General features: G+C 39.3%; 1 pseudogene; it reads right to left on the bottom strand.

Annotated features, from left to right (window-relative positions):
• Positions 1–449: 449 nt before the first annotated feature.
• Positions 450–874, bottom strand: LOC113625533 (60S ribosomal protein L31 pseudogene; annotated as a pseudogene).
• Between the last annotated feature and the right edge of the window lie 5,372 nt (positions 875–6,246).

The following is a 6,246-nucleotide window of genomic DNA, read 5'->3' as shown; positions in this document are numbered from 1 at the left end:
TTCAAATAAAAAATGATTTAAAAAAGAAGGTATTGTCATCTTTTCAGATAAAAATAACAAATGGGTTTTCATTAAATATAATAGATTCACAAAATATGCATAAAATCTTCTTGAGTTATGCTGCATATATGACCAAAGAAGAAATCCTAATAAGAAAATTTCAGGATCATAAACAATATTAATTGAAAGTCTGCATATTACATATCTCAGAACTAAATGTTAAAGTGATTTAGCTAGAAATAATTCACAAGCTTGTGAGAGCAAAATATACACTATATTTCCCTATTTTCCTTTTAAACCATTCAATATGTAAATTCCTTTGATAATTTGCTTTTACTTCAAGTTATTTCTATATTGTGTTGATACAAATTCATTCAAAATCCAGTTTTTGAGGTCTTTCTTTCCTTCCCAGATTTCCTATTATGCTCTTTAAGACCTCATGTATATGATTAACAGTGTCCCCTACACATTTTTGTGTATGGTTTTATGACTTTACTCACAATCAGTGATGAGTTCTCATCCACATTGACTGTCTGTAGTGTTTTTCAAATGGTGACAGGTACATAGGTAAGGAATGTATAGAAATTGTTTGCTGAATCTTCAACTTCATTTCTGAACAGCTACACAGAGACACCTAGGAGATATTCCTTATTCCCTTGGCCCAGACAGTTATGTTGACCCTGGTGTCAATGTGCGCAACTGACATTCCCATCTCCTTCATGGCAAATTCCCAAATCTCTTTGAGTGTACAAGGGACACACTTCTAGAAACCCACTCCATGGATGTGCTTCGGGATATTGATGCAATATTCTCTGGTCGCCACCTCACTGATGGTAGAAAGACCCTTCTTGCCACCATTCTTTGCAGGAGCCATTCTGTCGGGCCCAGGTGGAAAGCACATGCCCCCACACATTTTTTTTTTTTTTTTGGCGGTATGCGGGCCTCTCACTGCTGTGGCCTCTTCCATTGCAGAGCACAGGCTCTGGACACACAGGCTCAGCGGCCATGGCTCACGGGCCCAGCTGCTCCGCGGCATGTAGGATCCTCCCGGACTGGGGCACGAACCCGTGTCCCCTTCATTGGCAGGTAGACTCTCAACCACTGCACCACCAGGGAAGCCCCCACACTTTTAAATATTTCATTAAACCTTACTTTCACAATTTGAACCTAGTTGAAACCTGTCATTTTATAGAAACACTAGTCTTTCTCAGTCACTCATCATAATTATGTGTGAAGAGTTAAAACAGATCTCCTTAATCTTCAATGACATTACTATTCCATATTTTTATTAAAAAAAATATACATATAGCTAGGGCTTCTTCAGACGGGAAGGGGCAGAATTCTCATCAGGCAGGCACAGCTGTGCTGCTCAGCTTCCAGAGTACAGTGCCAGGTGCAGTGGCTCTGCACATGACCTGCTGCTTCCATCATGAGTTGAGTGTCCTGGACAGCACTTCTGCACACCATCCAGAGCTGAGGTGTTGCCATAGCCATTTCACACTGGAAACTCTGGTCTGAGGTGCCGGGTCGAAGGTCTCTGCACATGACACTCTGTGAGCACATGAGACAAACTAAGCACAAAGGAAAAGAAAAAGGGAGAAGGAAAATTATATAGATCAGAAACTCAGATCTATGAGGAGAACGGAAAAGCATTCGAGAAGGAATAAATGAAGACTGGACATAGTTGCAACTCAGAAGCAAATTACTGAGGTGGAGAATTATAAAACTTTTCTTAGCTCAGGAAATACACCTTGTCTATTTCTGAAGGGAATATGTGAATTGAACAACTGAAATGTTTCTCAGGGCAGTTTTATTTGATTTAAATAGAAAATGATTCAATGGAACAATTTCACTTTTTTATTATAAAAATAAGAGTGGAGGAAACCTTCAAGAAAGTGGAGGAGTAAGATGTGGAGATCACCTTCTTCTCCACAAATATAAGAGAAATACATCTACATGTGGAACAACTCCTACAGAACACCTACTGAATGCTGGCAGAAGACCTCAGACTTCCCAAAAGGCAAGAAACTCCCATACCTGGCTAGGGAAACAGAAAAAAAAAAAAAAAAAAAAAAAAAAAAAAAAAAAACAGAGACAAAACAATAGGGACAGGACCTACAACTCTGGGAGGGAACTGTGAAGGAGGAAAAGTTTCCACACATTAGGAAGCCCCTTCACTGGAGGGGGTGGCTGGGAGGAAGTTTTGGAGCCATGGAGGAGAGTGGAACAATAGGTGTACAAAGGGCAAAACAGAGAGATTCCTGCACAGAGGATCAGTACTGACCAGCACTCACCAACCTGAGAGGCATGTCTGCTCATCCACTGGGGCGGGCATGGGCTGGGAGCTGAGGCTCTGGCTTTGGAGGTCAGATCCCATGGAGAGGACCGGGGTTGGCTGCCTGAATACAGCCTGAAGGGGGGTGAACCACAGTTAGCCAGGAGGGAGTCTGGGAAAAAGTCTGGAATTGCCTAAGAGGCAAGAGATCATTGTTTTGGGGTGCACGAGGACAGGAGATTCAGAACACCACCTAAACAAGCTCTAGAGATGGGCGCGAGCCATGGCTATCAGCATGGACACCAGAGACGGGCATGAAGCACTAACGCAGCTGCTACAGCCACCAAGAAGCCTGTGTGCAAGCACAGGTTACTATCCACACCACCCCTCCTGGAAGCCTGTGCAGCCCCCCACTGCCAGGGTCCCGAGATCCAGAGACAGCTTCACTGGTAGAACACATTGCAGACCTCATGTTGTTGCAACATCATGCTGGCATCTGCCACTGCAGACTCGCTCCTCAGTCCATACCCCTCCCTCCCCTCAGCTAGAATGTGCCAGAGCCCCCTAATCAGCTGCTACTTTAACACTGTCACCTCTGAGCAAAAACAGACGCCCTCAGACGACCTAGAGGCAGATGCAGGGCCAAACCCAAAGCTGAACCCCAGGAGCTGTGCGAACGAAGAAGAGAAAGGGAAATTTCTCCCAGCAGCCTCAGGAGCAGAGGATTAAATCTCGACAGTCAACGAGATGTATCTTGCATCTATGGAATACCTGAATAGACAACGAATCATCCCAAAATTGAGGGGGTGGACTTTGGGAGCAACTGTACACTTTGGGTTTGATTACTGCATCTAAGCTGTTTCTGGTTTTATGTTTATCTTAGTTTCGTATTTAGAGTTTATTATCACTGGTAGATTTGTTTATTAATTTGGTTGCTCTCTTCCTTTTTATATATATAGAGAGACATATACATTTTTTTTCCTTTTTCTCTTTCTGTGGCTGTGCATGTGTGTGCTTTTTTGTGTGATTTTTGTCTGTATAGCTTTGCTTTAACCATTTGTCCTAGGGTTCTGACTGTCCTTTTTTTTTTTTTTTTTGGTAAAGTTTTTAACACTTGCTATCATTGGGGGATTTGTTTTTTGGTTTGGTTACTCTCTTCTTCCTTTCTCTTTTTTTTATTACTTTATTTTTTTTTTAATTTTTAATATTTTTATTTTAATTATTTTATTTTATTCTGCCTTTATTCCTTTTTTTTCTCCATTGCTTCTGAGCCATGTGGCTAACAGGGTCTTTGTGCTCCAGCTGCATGTCAGGTCTGTGCCTCTGAGGAGGGAGAGCTGAGTTCAGGACATATGTCCACCAGAGACCTCCAGGATCCATGTAATTTCAAATGGTGAAAGCTCTCTCAGGGATCCCCATCTCAAGGCTAAGACCCAACTCTACTTAAAAAAACGAGCAAGCTAAAGTGCTGGACACCTTATGCCAAACAACTACCAAGACAGTAACACAGCCACACATATTAACAGAGAGGCTGCCTAAAATCATAATGTCACAGACATCCCCAAACACACCACAGGACGTGGTCCTGACCACCAGAAAGACAAGATCCAGCCTTATCCACCACAACACAGGCACAAGTCCCCTCCACCATGAAGCCTACACAACCCACTGAACAAACCTTAGCCACTGGGGGCAGACACAAAAACAAGGGGAACTACAAACATGCAGCCTGCAAAAGGAGATCACAAACACAGTAGGTTAAGCAAAATGAGAAGACAGAGAAACACATAGTAGATGAAGGAACAAGATAAAAACTCACCAGGCAAAACAAATGAAGAGGAAATAGGCAATTACCTGAAAAAAAAATTCAGAGAAATGATAGTAAAGATGACCCCAAATCTTGGAAATAGAATGGAGAAATATGCAAGACACGTTTAACAAGGACCTAGAAAAACTAAAGAGCAAGCAAACAATGATGAACAACACAATAAATGAAATAAAAAATTCTCTAGAAGTAATCAACAGCAGAATAAATGAGGTAGAAGAACGGATAAGTGACAGCGAAGATAAAACAGTGGAAATAACTACCATGGAGCAGAATAAAGAAAAAAGAATGAAAAGAATTGAGGAAAGTCTCAGAGACCCCTGCAACAACACTAAACACACCAACATTTGAATTATAGGGGTCCCAGAAGAAGAGGAAAAAAAGAAAGATACTGAAAAAAATATTTTAAGAGCTTATAGTTGAAAACTTTCCTAATATGTGAAAGGAAATAGTCAATCAAATCCAGGAGGCACAGAAGGTCCCATACAGGATAAATACAAGGACAACAGGCAAAGACACATATTAAACAAACTATCAAAATTAAATACAAAGAACAAATATTAAAAGCAACAAGGGAAAAACAACAAATGGCATACAGGAAAATCCCCATAAGCTTAACAGCTGATCTTTCAGCAGAAAATCTGCAAGCCAGAAGGGAGTGGCAAGGCATATTTAAAGTGAGGAAAGGGAAAAATCTACAACCAAGATTACTCTACCTGGCAAGAATCTCATTCAGTTTCAATGGAGAAATTAAAAGCTTTACAGACAAACAAAAGCCAAGAGAATTCGGCACCACAAAACCAGCTTTACAACAAATGCTAAAGGAACTTTTTTAGGCAGGAAACATAAGAGAAGGAAAAGACCTACAATAACAAACCCAAAACAATTAAGAACATGGTAATAGGAACATACATAACGTTACTTAAGTTAAATGTAAATAGATTAAATGTTTCAATCAAAACACATAGACTGCCTGATGATACAAAACAAGACTCATATGTATGTTGCCTACAAGAGACCCACTTCAGATCTAGGAACACATACAGACTGAAAGTGAGAGGATGAAAAAAGATATTCCATGCAAATGGAAACCAAAAGAAATCTGGAGTAGCAATTCTCATATCAGACAAAATAGACTTCAAAATAAAGACTACTACAAGAGACAAAGAAGGATACTACAGAATGATCAAGTGATGAATCCAAGAAGAAGATATAACAATTGTAAATATTTATGCATCCAAAATAGGAGCACCTCAATACATAAGGCAAATACTAACAGTCATAAAAGGAGAAATTGACAGTCACACAATCATAGTATGGGATACTAACACCCCACTTTCACCAATGGACAGATCATCCAAAATGAAAGTAAATTAGGAAAAAGAAGCTTTAAATGACACATTAAACAAGACATATTTAGTTGACATTTATAGGACATTACATCCAAAAACAACAGAATACACATTCTTATCTTGGGTCACAAATCAAGCCTAGGTAAATTTAAGAAAATTGAAATCATAGCAAGTATCTTTTCTGACCACAACACTATTAGACTAGATATAAATTACAGGAAAAAATCTGTAAAAAATACAAATACATGGAGGTTAAACAATAGAGCACTTAATAACCAAGAGATAACTGAAGAAATCAAAGAAGAAATAAAAATAACACCTATAAACAAATGACAATGAAAACACGATGACCCGAAACCTATGGGATGCAGCAAAAGCAGTTCTAAGAGGGAAGTTTATAGCAATAGAATCCTACCTCAAGAAACAAAAAACATCTCAAATAAACAAGCTAAGCTTACACCTGAAGCAACTGGAGAAAGAAGAACAAAAAAAAACAAAGTTAGCAGAAGGAAAGAAATCACAAAGATCAGATCAGAAATAAATGAAAAAGAAATGAAGGAAACGATAGCAAAGATCAATAAAACTAAAAGGTGGTTCTTTGAGAAGATAAACAAAATTGATAAACCATTAGCCAGACACATCAAGAAAAGAAGGGAGAAGACTCAATACAATAGAATTAGAATGGAAAAAGGAGAAGTAACAACTGACACTGCAGAAATACAAAGGAGCATGAGAGATTACTACAAGCAACTGTATGCCAATAAAATGGACAACCTGGAAGAAATGGACAAATT

The sequence above is a fragment of the Aethalodelphis obliquidens genome, unplaced genomic scaffold (genome assembly GCF_003676395.1).
Source record: "Aethalodelphis obliquidens isolate GAN/ISIS:26980383/991018 unplaced genomic scaffold, ASM367639v1 scaffold16, whole genome shotgun sequence".
In the NCBI taxonomy this organism is placed as follows: Eukaryota; Metazoa; Chordata; class Mammalia; order Artiodactyla; family Delphinidae; genus Aethalodelphis; species Aethalodelphis obliquidens.
Note: the sequence above shows the minus strand (reverse complement) of the source record. Positions and strands in the feature narration are given on the sequence as shown.